The sequence below is a fragment of the Panthera onca genome, chromosome C1 (assembly GCF_046562875.1).
Source record: "Panthera onca isolate mPanOnc1 chromosome C1, mPanOnc1 haplotype 2, whole genome shotgun sequence".
Lineage (NCBI taxonomy): Eukaryota > Metazoa > Chordata > Mammalia > Carnivora > Felidae > Panthera > Panthera onca.
In genome coordinates, this window is record NC_138346.1 from 31,116,997 (window position 1) to 31,133,283 (window position 16,287).

Consider the following 16,287-nt stretch of genomic DNA (forward strand, 5'->3'; position numbering starts at 1 on the left):
CAGAACATTCATGGATCTGACAGCATCATTTCAACAACAAGGAAAGACAATATATCAGGTCAGAGGTTGGGCATAAAGGAATTAGGTTCATATCTTGAAGAAAACAAGATGTGGAGCCACAACTCCAGCAGCATGTCATTGTGAAATGAGTAAAATGTATTTCACTTTTATTTATTTATTTATCTATTTATTTATTTTTGTTTTATTATTTTTTAAATTTATTAATTTTTGAGACAGAGAGACACAGAGCATGAACGGGGGAGGGTCAGAGAGAGAGGGAGACACAAAATCTGAAACAGGCTCCAGGCTCTGAGCTGTCAGCACAGAGCCCGATGCGGGGCTCGAACTCACGGACCGCGAGATCATGACCTGAGGTGAAGTTGGATGCTTAACCGACTGAGCCACCCAGTTGCCCCCGTATTTCACTTTTAGACTGAGTAGCAACATCTCACATTGGCTTGCGGGTTTTGTGGAGGACTTGGTCTACACTAGATTTCTCTTTTTCTTTCTTTCTTTTTTTTTTTTTTTTAATTTGTTTTCTCTTTTCCACAGGGATAAAGAAAGGGAAGAAAATCTAAAAGGCTAAAGAACACTTTTTAGTTTAGGGCACCAAATCTTAAAAGATGAATGTCTTTGAAAGCTTTCAAACATTCATATTATTATGAAGGGCTTGAGAGATGCTTACAGAGAAAAGAGACAGGGGCTGGGCAGGTTACAAAAATACTTACGTAGACAATTTAACAAAATATTTGAACTTGCGACTATTGCACATGTCAGAACACTTGATGGCTGCATTTGTCAAAACCATACTTTCCTACCTGACCCTCTTACACAAGATGAAGTGCTATGAAGGGTAAGGACACGTCTAGTCCTCTGCCAAGTACACAACACACAGAGCTCATTTAGTGAATGTTAACCAACGCATGAGGTAGAATGGCATTGTATTAGTTTCCAAATGCTGTGTAATAAATTACTCCCAAATTAAATGGATTAAAAATAACAACAACAATTCTCTCTCATAGTTTCTGGAAATCAACTATTTAGAAGTGGCTTCGATAGGGGAGTTCTGGGGCAGAATCGCTCATGAGGTTGCAACATTTTAAGATGTCAACAGGAATGCAGCCTCAAGCACTGAGAGGCTTCACTGGGGCTTTAAGACCTACTATTTTTTTTCTTATAGAAGGCACATTATGATATAATTCACATAACCCTTTTATTAAAGGTTATTTAAGTTATTTAAAGGTTAAAGTGTATTTATTTAAGGGTTATTAAATTAACCCTTTTAAAAAGTACAGTCTATTTTAGCTTATCCACAGAATTTTGCAATCATCACCACTATCTAATTTTAAAACAATTTCAAAACCCCAAAGAGAAACTGCATACCCATGAGCCATCACTCCTCATTCTGCCTACCCCCACTCCTGGAAATCATTAATTTAATTTCTGTCTCGAAGAATTTATGTCTTATGAACATTTTACACAGACAGAATCATAAGATATGTGGCTTTTATCACTGAATATGAGGTTCTCAAAGTTCATTCATATTGTAGCATGTGTCAATATTTCACTGAATTTTATGGCTAAATAATATTCCATTGTATCAATATACCACGTTTTGTTTACCCATTCATCACTCGATGGGCATTTGGGTTATTTCCACTTTTCTTGATTATAAATAATTTTGCTATGAACATTTGAAATAATGTTCACTTGTGAAATAATGTGGCTAAGAACCACAAGTTCTTGTGTGCATATGTGTTTTCATTTCTCTTTGATATATACGTAGGGGTAGAATTCCCGAGTCATATGGTAACTCTGTTAAACATTTTGAGGAACTGCTATACTATTTCCAAAGTGTTGCACAATTTTACATCCCTATTGGCAATAGATGAGGATTCCAATTTCTCTCAGTCCTCGCCTTTTTGCACTTTTTATTTTTCTTTCTTAAATTTGAGCTATCGTAGTGTGTGTGAAGTGGTTTTTATTTTGCACGTCCCCAGTGGCTAATGATTTGCATTTCTCTACAATGACCAATGATGCTGAGCATCTTCCCATGTGATTATTGGACATCTGTACCTTTTCTTTGAAGAAATATCTAAATATTTATCCTTTTATTACTGAATTTTAAGCGTTCTTTAAATATTCTGTACACAGATTCCTTAGATACATGATTTGCCGATATTTCTTCCCATTCTGTGGGAGACATTTCTTGAAATTTCTCAATGTGCCCTTTGAAGCACAAAAGTTTTTAATTTTAATGAAGTTCAAGTTATCTTTTCTTTTTTCCTATTGTCGCTAGTGCTTTTTGGCGTTGTATCAAAGAAACATTGCCTACTACAAGGTCACAAAGATTCATTCCTATATATTCTTCTAAGAGTTTTTTTTTTTTAATGTTTGTTTATTTTTGAGAGGGAGAGAGAGAGGGGGAGAGAGTGAGCACACACGTGTGTAGGGAGGATCAGAGAGACAGTCTTAAGCAGGTCCCACAGAGTCAGAGCAGAGTCCAATGCGGGGCTGGATCTTACGAACTGTGAGATCATGACCTGAGCCAAAATCAAGAGTTAGACGCTTAACTAAATGAGCCACCCAGGAGACCCTCTTCTAAGAGTTTTATAATGTTAGCTGTTGTATTTGGGCATATAACTATTTTGAGTTAATTTCTGTATGCAGTGTGAGGTAGGGGTCCAACCTCAGTCCTTGCTTATTTAGCTGTGACTGCACCATCGGTTCAAAACACTATTCTTTCGCCATTGAGTTGTCTTAACATCCTTATCAGAACCCAACTGAGCAAAACTGTAAAAGGGTTCATTTCTGTACTCTCAGTCATATTCCATTGATCTATACTTGTGTTACAGTCTTGATTATCTGTTGTATACGAAGTTTTGAAATCAGGAAGTGGGAGTCCTCCGTATTTGTTCTTTTCCAACTTTGTTTTGGCTATTCCGAGTCCCATGCATATTCATACAAATTTTAGATTCAGAACATCAAGTTCTGCAAGAAAAAAAAAAGCTAGCTAGATTTTGGGAAGAATCACATTGAATCTGTAGATCAATTTAGAGAGCATTAGCATCTTAATATAAATAAAGGCTTTTTCATCCATGAATGGTTAACAGTGGCTATTAACGAAAATAAATATTCTCTTTGGCTCTGTAATTCTTCATAGATATATAACTTCGGAATGTCAAAGAAAAAATTGGGATATATGTTACAAAATTTTAACTATCTTTGCCTCTTTGTTCTCTATTTCAGGTGAAATTTTCTTATTTATCCCTTGCTAAGGTAAGAAAATAACACACTTTCTGGTTCAAATCAACATGCTACAAGTTAAAATACCTTTTTTTTTCTAGTTCTAGTTAGATGGTAAGTAAAGGTTCTATTTATGTCAACAACATACTTAATGCTCTGAGTATCTGGAAATGTCAATTAGAATCTGAAAGCAATATTGGGCCAATTGCAATGTGATAATCTGCTCAAGGGTAATTCTGAACTGACTGTAGTTTTACAGCAATCGTGTCAATAACTACAGCCTTAAAAAGGCACACACACACACACGTTCACAGACTTCTATGTCTAAGGCAAGAGTTCTATTTTAAAAGTAGCATCAAAAACTTTTTGCTTTTCCACAGCTATCAAAAAAGGACAGTTACTATAGTTTATCGTCTCACTAACGGGCAGTGTTTGTCACTTGCCAAAATCATTTCTATATACTGCAATAACAGAATCCTTTGATATTCTCTGGAGATGGGGCAGGCGGACAGAGGCTCGGGGCTTCCTGCAAGGACACAAAGCCAATTCCGAATTGACTTCAACAACAGTGTAGGCATGCAGTGCTTCAAGACTTATAGACAACAGCAGCTTATTTTTTGACAGGGTCCAAGAGATCACCTTTTTCCAGAAATCGCAAAATATCTGACGAGCGATAATTTAAGAGTGCTTGGGCTTTTCCTTCACTAAACTGCATGGTGAAAAGTCACGAAATCACACATATCTAAAAATGAATTTTTTTCCCCTCATAGCTTATTTAAATAACCTTGAGAAAAATCTGTAGAATTTGACTTTTAAATTGGGAAGTAAAGGGGCAAAAATAGTCTGATTATGAAGAGTGAGGGGTATAAACACCTGGTGCTGAACAGCCACTAGATTTAACTTTAGACTTGAGAAATATTAATTATGTGATTTCAGATCCCCAAACTTGCCTCTAGAAATAGTCAATGGTTGGAGAAGCTCTATACTTAGTTTTATTAATAAAATTATTTTCTTAATGTTAACTTAAAAAGAGAGATGTGCTCCACTGCATAGAATACAAGGGTATAAAGCAACTTCAAAATTGTTTTCGTCTCCTCCTTTTACCCACATTACAATTCTTTGCTCTCTAATAAAGTTCAGCAGGAGGTTGTGTCTGGCTGACCAGGCAGAGGCCTTGAAAGAAGCTTGTCCTTTATCTCTTTGATCAGAGCAGGGAACATATCCTATGTGGCTCTCACAACAGACAAGTTTAATTACTACAATTTTTAAAAAGTGAACATTTTTAGCAACACTTTGAGGATCACGGGAGCATTTCTGACAGCCAGAATGAGTTGGATTTAAACATCACCGCACTATTTTTAGCCTGAAAATCAACACTTACATAAATATTCCCAAACCAATTAGCAGCAGCTGGAAAGTAAAGGTGTTTACATTTAGTTAGCACTACGCTAACAACTGCAAGGGCTCACAGGCTGCATGAAAGGGGGGCCCAGCACCGGGCAGGGTCCTCCTCCCCAGGGCAAGCATGGTGTTGGCACCAGGCTATCATTTCATATCTCAGTTGGCAGAAGTCACCGATTTCATGCAGGAGAATGTTTTCGTGATGGAGCCTCATGAAGTTATACATCCCCAAATAGACTGAACACCCTTGATAAAACTATTCGGGAAGAAAACGCTACCCAAATTCTCATTGCTTTTCCCTGGCTGACCACAGCTCTACAACAATACTAAAAACAGTTTTACAGCTCAGTTTTTCATGTCTCAGCTGAGAACAAAAATAGATGTGCCGTTATCGACGGATGCCTTTGACATATAGGTGAAAATACACAGCCTTGATGTCTTCCCCCCACTCAATGCACCTTCGCCACATTTGAAACCACTTGCCCACAAAATTTTAACTGCAATTGAGTTATGTTTCAAAGCTCAGGTGCATATTATAACAATATTTGCATTCTCAAAAGCCAACTGTAAGTTTCTTTTGAAATCACACATGAATTGTAGAATGAGAGTAATAGAAAAATTATACAGAGAAGATTTGAACGTCAGGTTACGTGCCTGATGCTCATACATAAACATAATGTAAATGGTAAAATTAAAATTCTGGGCATAATTTCAGAATATTTGTTTTTACATTTTAGAACAAGAATATCTCTGGTTAGTAAAAACAAGTTGTATTCGAGAAGCACACATATGAAATGATCATGCATTTTGGTAGTCAAGTGCTGTTATTCAAGCCTGACCTAATATACACTCTTCATGCCTTGGGCAATGCCTCACCTTGGGAAATCTCTCAGTTGGCTGCACAGATACTACCTCAAACTGTTTCACTTCTAGCAATTTCACCATGCCCATAATTGACTTTATATGCATTTTTTCATATTTTTATTTACATATATTATATATTAAATTCTATATCCATATGTCTAGAAATTGGCAAGAATTTCAAATCAGAGATGTTGAAATGCTGTTTCAAGTTTCCTAAGAATGAGAACAATTTATTTTATTTTTAACAGTGATCCTCAAACTTTGGCATGCATTAGAATCACCAGGAGCCTTGTGAAAACAGATTATTGGGGCCCATCTGAGGTTCTGATGTCGTAGGTTAGGGTAAGCCCTGTGAGTCTGAATTTCTAACAAGTTCCTGATGCTTCTAGTCAAGGAAACACACTTTGAGAAACACTGCCATATAGCGACTAGTGCAGATCTTCAGAAATCCTTGATGATATTAATTAAGCACTGGAAAGACTGGTGCTGATGAGCTAGTCTAGTCCATTCATGTTATAGCTAAGGAAACTGAGACCCAGTTTATTGTGATAATGACAAAGCCAGAATCTAGGATTCTTGATTTTCAGCTCAGTCTTTTTTCTGTGTATCATAGGAAATAGCTGCTGACCTATGAATGCTGACATTATTTTTATGGATCCTTTTTCTTTCAATGACATTAACAAAAACTCTAATAATGTCTTGGATATATTTTATCTTTTTTCAAAGATCTCAAAATATGTCATATAAAGCTAGCTCCATATTCTTGATAATCCTAAATAATTCCTTGGGAGTCCTATTTTAATTTTACACATGGACATAGCCCAAACCAAAAAGATTAAGGTCTTGTCCACAGTGAAACTTAGGATCCATGTCTCCTAAAATTTAGGTCCGTGTGTAGGCGTGTTAACATATTTACATTGTAATGTCTCTTAGTTACGGATTTTATGCAAATAGAATGAAGAAACAGTATCCTGTCACAAAACATTAAAATACATTATTTACATGAAAAACTATCAAGTGTTTCATTATTCTGAAGATTGAGCTCTACCAATTCCATTGCTTTTAGATAAAAAGTTATTTTGGAGGAATACAATTAATTAGATCATAAATTATTAGTTCCCAAACCTTAACCTATGAGGTGGATGTGCACTCATACACACACACTGCTAAGGCACAAGTAAGTTACCTGAATGGATACAGGATAAGACTGGATGGGATTTAAATGATTCTGGACTTTGGAAAATACACTAAAAGCCAGCCGTCTTCCAGTGGACTGTCTCCTAGAGACTGCACAGTTGGAAATGACATGCTTCCCAGGTTAAATTCCAGTGACGACACAGAGGTGGCCATACCTTGTCTTCATCTGGTTCGTGTCCAAGAGCTGTTGCGTAGTTTGCACAGGTTTAACAAAAATACATTTTAAACCAATGCATAGTAGTAAAATTAAGCTCAGCTCTCAGACAAAGGACAAAGTTCCCAATACAAGCTCTCTCAGTGCTTTGCCTAGTGACGGGACACCTAATCTCTTGGACCTCAAATTCATTATCTATAAAATGAAGACAAGATTTCTATTTCCATTCCAGATATAAAATGTCCCAGTGCTTAGTGAAGGTACGCTACAGACTAAGGCAGGTAAGCCCCCACTGAAGAAATATAAAAATTCTCCAAGAGATCAATTAAGAGTGATTATTCATTAGAACAATTGGTTTCTTGGAAAGCTTCTCCTGAGAAGCAAATTCTCATAGAAATATATAATTTTATACTTTCTTAACATACTGATTCTAAATAACTTTTGAGGAACAATTGTATGGCATGAGGTGAAGCATACTTGAAATAAACCCTCCCCTCTCCACCTCATTATCTTATATTCTATGCTCTTTTCTTGGATATTTCCTTTCCTTCTCATTGTTAATAATTAGCAGAGTTAGAATTCATTGTTACGATTTCCCAGTATTCAGACTGAGGTTTGAGAAGACAAATGGAATTTTTTTAATAGGTTTTTTTTTTTTTTTTAATGTATACCCTTTACACATTTTACCTGCTGGGGTTGTTGGTAATTTTTGCTTGTGTGATTCTGGTAGGAATTTATAGAGTGGCCTTGATAAAGGCCTGATACACTTGATATCAGGCAGTCAAAATCCAGTATGAATTTAAAGAGCAGGAGGATCTGTCTTATTTGTGGGATCTGGGTAGAATAGACATACTGACCAATCTCATCGAGGTATTAAATGATAACCACCATTGATGTCAGGATCAGCATGTCACCTGCTCTGATCTTTCCACAGAAGGCCAACACTGATGCATGGCTGTGTCCCAAGCAAACATGTTCAATGAAAGGCTGCTTTAAAATCTTTAGAAATGCGGAAGTTCAGAAATTCAACAAGGAGATTCTGCAACCGCTATTTTAATATCCATTGTTCTTACACCCAGCACATTTCACAAAGTGCTGAAATGAAAAGTGGAAAATACATGTATTTTTTTCCAATACAACACTGACACAAACGTACTTACTTATTTAAAAAAAAAATTTTTTTTAACGTTTATTTATTTTTGAGACAGAGAGAGACAGAGTATAAACGGGGGAGGGGCAGAGAGAGAGGGAGACACAGAATCGCAAGCGGGCTCCAGGCTCTGAGCCCTCAGCCCAGAGCCTGACACGGCGCTCGAACTCACAGACCACGAGATCATGACCTGAGTCGAAGTCGGACGCTCAACCGACTGAGCCACCCAGGTGCCCCACAAATGTATTTATAACATGATCCCCTTTGGTTTATAATTAGATTATTGCCCCTACCCAAGGTAGAGCTAATTTTCCCTAGTTTTCTATATTATTAACCACTGCAAAACCACTTGAGCTTAATGCTGAGGTACGAGCTTAATGCTGAGGTACAATATAATGCTGTACGGGACTGAAAGGGTGTCAATACCGAACAACACAGCACCCTCTCCCATAAGGGTCTGCTTGAGATCACGCTCCCACCGTAAAACATACACTCAAAGGTGCTGTCAACATCTGCTTCTCTCCCATTTAATCCATTTAAACTGTACCATCTTCTCAAATATTTAGAATACAGAACTGTCAAAGTGGACAGTTTGATGCCATTGGGGCCTTATGTGTGTCTACAAACCATCACCCAAAGCTGGCAAATATAAATAGACTTAAGGAAGTTGGGATAATTCAGCAATTACAAAAAAAAAAAAAAAATCCCACCTTAATCGTTTTCATTTTGCTGGCTTAAATATATTTCAATCAGGTATGACTCAGGTAAACGTACAATGTGCTTTTAGGCAAAGCTATACAAATTCCAGGTTTGGTTGGGAGAGGGTAAAGATAAAAGGACACGTTATTAAAAGAATAATTTTCATTTCCGTGTGCATTTTGCTCTTGCTTGCACAGGCACACTTCCCTGCTGGGCTTCACTATGAAAATCTTCGCTATGAAAATGGGATACAGGATATTTTGAATCCATAGACTAAGTCCATAAAGACTTGTTTCAGGAAGGAAAAAAAAAATAGCACGACGAATTATGTGTGTGATTAGCTGAGTGGTAACTTTCAAAAATATTTTTAAAAGAAAGTCAAAAGTGTTGAAAAACCCTTTATAATTATCAGATGGGGTACCAAGTTTACAACCCATCTTCATTCATGTTCAAGGACGTATAAAAAGTCTTTCTTTTTCTTAATGATTATTTATTTTTGAGAGAAAATGGGTGTGCGAGCAGGGAAGGAGCAGGGAGAGGAGACAGAGGATCCAAAGCAGGCTGTGCTGACAAAAGACAGCCTGATGTAGGGCTCAAATTCACAAACCCCGAGATCATGACCTGAGCCAGTCAGATGCTTAAGAGTCTGAGCCAACCAGGCACCCCCAAAACACTCCTTATGGCCTCCATCCTGTAGGCATTTTACTTTCTTCTCATCCAGCCCTAAACTCTCCTCCCCCTCCACGGGCACCTGCTCCTCTCCTATGACCTCCATATATCTTTCCACACAATCGTTTTGCCGTTCATCTTGTCATGCCTGCATCTTATTTCATGACACCTTTATTGGAAGCCTCTGGTTTTAAAAAAGCTATCTCACTAGCTTATGTTGGAAGACCAACTGAAAATAAACATTGGGGAAGAAGCTTCTCAGACAATGTAAGGGGCACTTGAAGCAATCTTGGCCATGACATATGTGCAGAAAGGAGAACAGCAGGAGGAGCGAAAGTACGGCACACAGAAAAGAAGTAGGTAAGGCAGAGCCAGCTGTGCTGTCTTGGGTGTTAACAGCATGTGGAAACAGCTTTAAAGAAAGTGCAGAGGTCTGAACTGCAAAGAACAGCTGTAGCCAAGGGTGGCAGTCAGCAAAATCCATGCTTCTGTGTTGTGTCGTGTTCTTTGCTTTTTTCTTTAGATACAGAGATACAATAGACAACTAGGGAGATTCAGCATAACTCGCTATACCTAGACTAGCTCATGTATTCTGATCACGTGAGGAAGCCGTCGTGCATTTCTGTTCAAAAACAAATGTTCTCTATTTAAAACTATACAGTGCTTGTGGTGTAAGGGGAAGCTGTGCCCCATGCAGAAGATCTCATTGGTCGAGCTGTCAATAGCTAAAATGTATGCTCCATGAAAGCAGTGGTCTTGTTCACTTGTATAACCCCAAGCCCAGAACAATGCTTGGCACAGAGTGGATGCGCAACAAATATCTAGACGCACCAGCCATGAGGAACACCACTGCTTGTCTAGCAAATCTCTATCACTCCTCTAATGCCCATTAACAAAACAAGCACTTTCTCCTTGAGCTCTCTGCACAGATTCAGTCCTGCTCCTCAGGCCACTTTCGTGCCACACAGAAGTTCTATATTCATTTCAGGGCAGGCAGGGCTTCCTTCGCGGGTCTCCCTTGCTTGGTTCTCACATCCTCAAGGTGGGGAATGTGTCTTTTCCATCTTGTATACCTATCACCTGGCACAGCCCTGAAATACGATGAATATTTCACTTTAGACATGTAACTAGATAAAGAAATCTTTTCCCTTAAAATACTTTCCCTTAAAGTCTCTTAGGTAACATTGGATAAAAAAAGAAAAAAAATATATATATATATATATTTCAACATTTGTGAACTCTCTACAGCACACAGAGTATTACGCTAGATTCTATGGGGGGGGGATTCAAAGATGAATATGACACTGTCTTTGCATTCAAAGCTGCAAACTAGCTGAAACTATTGCCAGAGGCATCTCTGGCAAGAGAATTTAAAGTAGAATTGAAAGCTAATCTTTATTTATGGATTGAAATAATTGAAGTAAAATAATGCACCGATTTGTACCTGGCTGGTTATGTTTCTTTATATATGCTTTTATATTTTATTTATTATAATGTAATTTAAAATGACTTCCATTATTTATAAAATGATTTTAAGCCAATATTTAAAACCACCTAAGTTCCATGGTCGCTGGAAGCTGGAGTTTGCCAGGTTCTTGCCGGCTGGGAAAGAAACACCACCATGCTGAAACCTCCACACCCTGAGCCTCTAGACCAGAGAGTGCTGATCATGCTGGGGACCTTCCACCGAGGAAGGTCCGTAAGTGAGGCCCCACTACTGAAGCAAAGCTGCTTTGTAACTTTTACTCCATGTTCCCCTCTTCTTCCAGCTGTCTCATTTCTTTAGATATGAACATAGGTCAAGGTGAAACAACCTCTTGGTTCAATTGTCTTCTTCACTGTTTTTCCCTCCTTGGGCACCTCCTTATCCTTCAATGGTATATCACTTCCTAAATGCCTCCAAACCCTCATTCTCCTCCATTTTTTCCAAGAATTCCCTGAAGCTCCATTACAAGCTCAAGAATTTCAGCAAATATCCCCTCTACCACCTAGATTTCAATGAAAACTGACTTTCCCAACTGAAACCACTTCCTCAGCAACCCTCTGAAATAGGACATGTCCGTTTTCTTCATGCTCCCAACCCCCATTGAGGAGCTGCTTCTAGACTGAGATTCTTTGTCCTCTTTTGGAACCTGTGGCATCCTTCCTTGCCATTCCCTTATCATTGCCTTCACCTATCGGTCTCCACGTTGGTCCTCCAGCGTTTCCTCCTGTCCCATTATTTTAATTAATTTACTCATCTACATCCCCCATGCCTTCTCTCATTCTCATCCTGGTTGATTTCTACTTCCCCAGGGCTCTTACACCTTCACTTCACTCTAACATCTTGTTTCTGTTTCAGAAACTACGACCAAAAGCAAAATCAAACACAGGAAGCCAAGGGTGGGGCGAAGCTAAGTCCTTATGACTCACCAGTGCGATGTCTTATGAATTGAAACATATTAAATGATAACTTAGCCAGGGCCAGCAAACCCATGAGCAAAACAGGATTCATTCAGTCCACACACACTTATTGTGGGTCCATTGTGCCACACACTGTGCTAGGTACTAGGAATAAAATCATATATACCTCTCACCTTAATGAGCTTTTACAGAGAAAGAAGCAAGGCAGCTAGAGAGAAGATAGTAGCAACTGGCCTCACTAATAATTACTTCCGTGTGCTCTAAAATTCAACTCAACTAAGCAGCAATCAGATCCCAACTGTAGTGCTATTCTTTTTCCAACCTCAACCCCTTTCTGTGTATAACAGCTGGTATAAGCAAATACACTAACAGAAATTAATCATTATCAAAAGCAGTTTTAGTTTTTGGGTTTTTGGTTTGTTTGTTTTGGTTTTGTTTTGTTTTTTGTTTTTTTTGTTTTTTTTTTTTTTTGGATCATAATCTCACCTGCAAAACTGACAGCAATGGTTCATCTCCCAGCTCAGACACGCATATGCATATACGCACAGAATTGTGCATAAAACTTCAGGGCTTTCAAAACTCCCCAATCTTGACATTGATCTGAAGGTTAAGATCTGATATTTACCTGCTCATCTAAGCCCATATTTTTGACAGAATCATAAGAGATTTGTAGTACAGAAATAATAAATGTTTTCACAGACATATCCTTATATAGTGATTGTTACAGGGGACAATATCTGAATAGGGCAGGTGGCAGCTGCTATAGCTAAAAGGCCAGAGTGGATTTGGGAGGGTATCCCACTGATCACACTGCTCATCTACCTTCCCAAGAATCTCCAGGGAGGGGAGATGCACAGTACAAACATCCCTGCCAAATCTGCCAGCAAATGCAATCTTTTCTGAAGCCTCCTTGACAAGCTAAGTGATTCCTGCACATGGACTTCCCAGTGTGAGTGACTCACATCGTGCCATTGCAAAATTACAAATTATGACATGCTCTGGACCTTTGGCTTACATGCAGTATATATGAGATTTCAAATGTTAAATCTGTGAGTACTAAAGCTTCGAGGTTCTTGACGGCTGCTCTGTTTGTTGGCTATTCTGAGATTGACAAATTTCACCCTCTACTACTTAAATCTCTTCCAACCACTGCCCCCAAGCCGTTACTAGAAATTTGTGGCAAAGGTGTACTCTACAGATTTCTTAACTCACATTTAGAACTGCTTCTATTAGACAATGATGATTTAATCCAAATCCTTGAATCCCATCCAAATCCACCAAATGGGCATAGCTAGTGGGGCGACTCCATGGGACAAGAAATTTAAGCAATTAAAACTGGCAGAGGATGAAACTCGCAGACTATTTAGAGTTTCTGATTCCTCTCGCATAAGAGCCACAATCCAGCCTTATGGTGAACTTCCAGAATCACGGGGCCAATATTCCACATAGCACGTACATCAGCGCCATTTCTCTCGCCTCTGCGTTCACCAGGCTTCGAGAACACAAGTCCTTACTCTCAGTAAAGGTTGTTGGATCAATGTCACCTGAAATTCTCATGAAAGTTCCCATGGCTTTGACTTTGTGGAGTTGGAAGAAGGCAAGCCATGCCAGTCTGCATTACATTCTCTGCTTGAGGTCTGTCAGTGGACAGTGGACACTCATATTTACAGAACAAATAAGTCAGCGAGCAAACCAATTCGCCCATCCTGTTGTCTGTGCACCAGACTCCACTTCTGCCCATCCTCCCAAAGAATAGTGGGCCAGTGCGCTTTTTCATAATTGCAGATAGAAATAACAGACAAAAAAGGAACTATATCTTTCTAATCACTCAGCAAAATGTTGACTTATTAAGACTTACAAATAGTTGAGTGTTTCCTGAACTATATTTTTAATAAATGACGAATATAATAGAAAGGAACGGGTTAAAAAAATAAAGTGGCTATTTTCCAAATCTGCCAGATCACTACTTACTCAATGAGTCCCATATGAAAAAGAAGCGAGCTTTCTGATCAAAGCTTCCCCTGGCCTGAACAAAATAGAGATTTTCTTTTTATTCAATTTCTGTTAAGGTGGCTGCCACAACACCGTCACCCCAGCCCTCAGCCATGTCTAATCAGTGACGCAATCTCACGCTTTTAATGAACTCCCAGGGTTGCATAGAAAAGTGCGTGCTTCCTGACAGATAAGGGTTTTTAAACGGAGTGGTGATGTAAACCCCTCTCTTCTCTACTTATTACAAGGGAAATACTTCTACTGTAGCTGAGGGCACTCAGGTGATGTGCCTTTACAAAATACAGCAAATGACCTCTTCACTTGTGAGGCAATCACAGCAGATTAAAATTACAGCATTTAAGGGCTCTTCAGAAGAGAATGACAACAGGAAACAAAAATAACAGGTCTATGTAATCAAATGTATTGGTTAACTTTCTGTGGGTGACCTTCTTTTAAGAAGTAACCAAATAAAAAATATGACAATAAAGAAAAAGCTTAATTTTTACTCATCCTTAAAGACTGAAATGCACGCATACAGAAAGGGTAATGGCTAAGATATTCACTGGGTGAAAAAGACTAGGAACACAATAATGAACTCAGTCTTACCCTCTGCTCCAGTAAATGGAGAATCGATGAGATTTCAGGCTCAGATTTGCCATCTCACCAGAAAGAGAAACATACAATGATTTGGTGGCTGGGACAGTAGGTTGAAGTGCCATGGACAATGAAGAGAATCACGGTATGTAATCTGTGTTTTTCTTGTTCTCCCCAGTCAGATGGTCAGATATGTTCATGTGCATGGCTTTATGGCTGGGCACAAAGATTTGGAGCTTGTAGAGAAGAGAGGTCATAAGTTTTGCACCACTCTATATACTCTGCGCTATAAAGTCAGAAGTTATTCATATAAATCTATATTATTGACACTAAAGGGTACCAGAATATGCCCCTCCAATATATTCCACTAAGGCAAAAGGATAATTTTGAGCTAAAGGCAATTGAGAACAGCAGATATAGGGAAATACTCTTTATGGCACCCCAATGCCTAAAAATAAAGTATGAATTTCCTCTTTTGTAAAGGAAATTTCCATTTGTAAAGATACCTACCTACCAGGAAGATAGAATTCCAAGAGACAACTCTTATCCCTTGACTCTTACTTGCATAACAAGACAGCTTATTTACTATATACATTTCCTCTCCTTAACTTCCCAAAGCTTTCTTCCCAAGCTCAGAATTCCCAAATCCCTTTTCATTTATTTAGCCCAAAATAATATATTAGCCTCACCCATCTGGTGAGCCTTGAGACACAGTTTTGTGAACTCCTGCTGGTGCATGTGTATGTACATAACTAAGACTGTTTTTTTTTTCTTTTGTTTATGTCTTTTATCAATTTGATTCTTGGGCCCCCGCCACTGAATCCAGAAGAACAGAGGGACAAAGATTTATCCTCCTCTCCACCACAAAGAAGTTGAGACCAGGAGGCACGTTAAAAAAAAAGAGTAGAAAGGAAAAAAAATGAGTCAGTAACCATTTTGATTAATATGATGTGAATTTGTCCCACTCTACTGCACTCTACTGTCAGACGTTTAAAGAGTGAAACTTGGGTCAATTTTTTAACTAAAAAGGGATGAAGGGCAGGCTGCCCCAAGATGGGTCACTTTGGCATGAACATTATTTTGAGTTAAAAGCAATCAAAACCCAGCAGAAAGCTCTGTACTTCCCCTTCAACTGTCTGCTTGTACCAGGAAGAGAGCTATTAATAGAGGTTCCTCTTTACCTAAGAAATTTATCTACATCATAGGGTAACCTTTATTTTCCAAACATCTTTTACCTTCCTGCTAATGAATGGTCTTTCTCTCCTTTGTATTCTCAGACTCGTACTTCTTCTCCTTAGGTCATATGAGCATCCTGTTGCCTCAGTGTCTTTAGAATTTCCCTATCTGTGTGGAATCTCTGTATGTACACTATTAAGATTTTCTCCTTTTAACCCATTCTTGTCAATTTGATTCTTAGTCCATCTAGAAGAATCTTGGAAGGTAGAGGAAATTTTTCCTCCCTGATAATAGTTCTCCCATATTCTTGTGGTTATGGGTCCAAATGGCTTGAAACAGAGCAAAAATGGTTGGCTTTTTTTGGAGCCTGGAGCCTGCTTCTGATTCTGTCTCCCTCTCTCTCTGCTTCTCCCCTGCTTATACTCTCTCTCTCAAAAATAAATAAACATTTAAAAAATGTTGGCTTTTTTCCCATTATTTTTCAAAACAATTAGGTCATTTCCCCAATCCAGGATATCACGTTCCACCTTATTTTACACAGCAATATATCAATCTACTTATTCTTTTCATGTCCATCTGAATACTTCAATCCTCAACCTGCTCATGAATCTACTCTTCTTGTTTTATTTTAATTGGTTTCCTCACTTAAGCCCAAACTCTGTCAACATTTAATCCTTCCCTCCAAAGGAACTGACTGTACAATTGTCAACTGCATCACTGAGTATGTTTGCATTCTTATCCT

The 16,287-nt window shown here is 38.4% G+C and overlaps 1 protein-coding gene across 5 annotated transcripts in view; it reads right to left on the reverse strand.

The window, feature by feature from the left end:
- The window catches only part of PARD3B (par-3 family cell polarity regulator beta), a 1,001,728-nt gene that overhangs the window by 467,587 nt on the left and 517,854 nt on the right, over nt 1–16,287 (reverse strand). The window lies entirely within an intron of this gene.